Source organism: Heterodontus francisci, unplaced genomic scaffold, assembly GCF_036365525.1.
Source record: "Heterodontus francisci isolate sHetFra1 unplaced genomic scaffold, sHetFra1.hap1 HAP1_SCAFFOLD_276, whole genome shotgun sequence".
In the NCBI taxonomy this organism is placed as follows: domain Eukaryota; kingdom Metazoa; phylum Chordata; class Chondrichthyes; order Heterodontiformes; family Heterodontidae; genus Heterodontus; species Heterodontus francisci.
Genome location: NW_027141021.1, coordinates 2,001,506 through 2,003,916, shown reverse-complemented (window position 1 = coordinate 2,003,916; position 2,411 = coordinate 2,001,506).

Below are 2,411 nucleotides of genomic sequence, written 5' to 3'. Positions count from 1 at the left end.
CATTGTTGTAACATTCCAATCTATTGTTCAGATTATGATCCATTGTTGGAACATTCCAATCTATTTTTCTCAGATTCTGATCTATTCCCTCCCTCTCTCTGTCGCCACTGATCACTGTTAGTGCCCCGGATGATACTCCCGCTGATATTGTGCGGTGACACATTGAAAGAAGTCCCTCTATTGATAGAAGGGGGAACCATCCAGTGACACAAGTAGCATCCATGGAGACAGGCATTAATTACAGTCACTGAACAAATAGGTTCAGTTAACCTCTTTCAATCCAACACTTTTTGCACCTCAATGAAGGAGAACATTTACCTGTTCTGGATTGGACGTGTGAGGGTTGCTGAGGGACGGAAAGGTGGAAATAGCAGATGCAATGGCCAGAACCTTTCAATCCTCCTTGGCTATGGGAGTTATGACAAGGGACTGGAGGGTTGTAATTGTTATTCCCTGTTTAAAAAGGGACAGATGGAGTAAACACTGTAATTACTGACCAATCAGTCTAACCTCGCTGGTGGGGAAATTTCTGGTGGTCACAAGCAGGAGAAAAGTATTCATTACACGTAAAAACATGGGATAATAACAGGCTAGCAGCACGGATATGCGAATGCAAAAAAGAAAAAAGTCGAGGAAACATCAACAACAGCAACTCATTTTATATAGTGCCTTTGTCATAAAACATCCGAAAATGCTTCACAGGAGCATTATGAAACAATGTATGACTCGGAACCATTTATGAAGATATTGGGTCAGATGACCAACAGTTTGTTTAAAGAGGTAGGTTTTAAGGAGTGTCTTAAGGAAGGAAAGTGAGTTGAGAGGTGGAGCAGCAGAGATCTGTAGGGAGATTATTCCAGAGCTTGGGGCCTAGGCAACCGAAGGTGCAGCTTCCAATGGTGAAGTAATTAAAATCAGGGACACACAAGAGGGCTGAAGCAGAGGAGTGCAGATATCTTTAAGGGTTGTGGGGCTGGAAGATATTACAGATATAGGGTGGGGGCGATGTCATGGAGGACAAACAAGGTGGAGAAATTTGAAATAGAAACATTGCTAAATCAGGAGTAAATGTAGGTCAGTGATAGGTGAACAGGGAATTAGGGCACGGGCAGCAGAGTTTTGGATGAACATCAAGTTTACAGAGAGTAGAATGTGGGAGATCAGCCAGGAGTGAGTTGGAATAATCATATCGAGAGGTGAAATAAACTCACTTTAAAAAGGGAATTAGAAAAAGACTTGAAGATGATCATGTTTCAGGAATATTGGAAATGGACAGGGGATTGGGATAATCAGATGGGTGGGGACATGGAGGGATTTGATCACACGAGTGAGAATATTAAAATTGAGGTGTTACTGGACATAGTAACATGGGTCCCAGGGGCAGGAGTAGTACATTCGGCCCTTTGAGCCTGCTCCACCATTCGTTAGGATCATGGCTGAACATGGCTGAACTCTTATTATCATCTTTATCCCCTAGTTCCAGTCTCCCCCACAACAGGAAACATCCTCCCGGTATCGACTCTATCAAGTCCACTCAGGATATTACATGTTTCACTCAGATCACCTCTTATTCTTTCAAACTATAGTCCAACCTTTTCAACCTTTCTTCATAAAATAAACCCTTCATTCGCTGAATGAATCAAGTGAACTTTGTCTTACCTGCTTCAAACGTAGTTATATCATTGTTATCAAATAAGACGACCAAAACTGTACACAGTAAACCTGATGAGTTCTCACCAATGTCCTGCATAGCTGCAGTAAAACGTCCCCACTTTTATACACGATTCCCTTTGCAATAAACACTAATATTCCATTTGCCTTCCTCTTTCATTCCACTTGCTGTCCCTGTGTACTAACTCTTTCTGATTCCTGTACCAGGACACTCAGATCCCTCTGTACCACCGAGTTCTGCAATCTCTCTACATTTAAATAATATACTGCTTTTCTATTCTTCCTGCCAAAGTGGACAAGTTCACATCATACCACATTCTACTCCACCTGCCAAATTTTTGCCAATTTCCTTTAACCTATTTGTGTCATTTGGGAAATTCTTTACCTGCTCTTGACAACCCGTTTTCCTTCCCATCTTGCTGTCATCGGTACATTTAGCTACCACACATCTTGTTCTTTCATCCAAGTCATCGATATGGATTGTAAATACTTGAGGCCCCAACACTGATCCCTGTAGTACTTCACCAGTTACTGTTTGCCAACGCAAAAAGACCCATTTATCCCTAGTCTATGTTTCCTGTTAGCTAACGAATCCTTTATCCATGCCAATATGTTACCCCCTACATCATGCATTTGGAAATCCAAGTATACCACATCTACAGGTGCCCCTTTATCCACCTTGCTTGTTACTTCCTCAAAGAGCTCTAATAAAACAGTTACATATGATTTCCCTTACACAA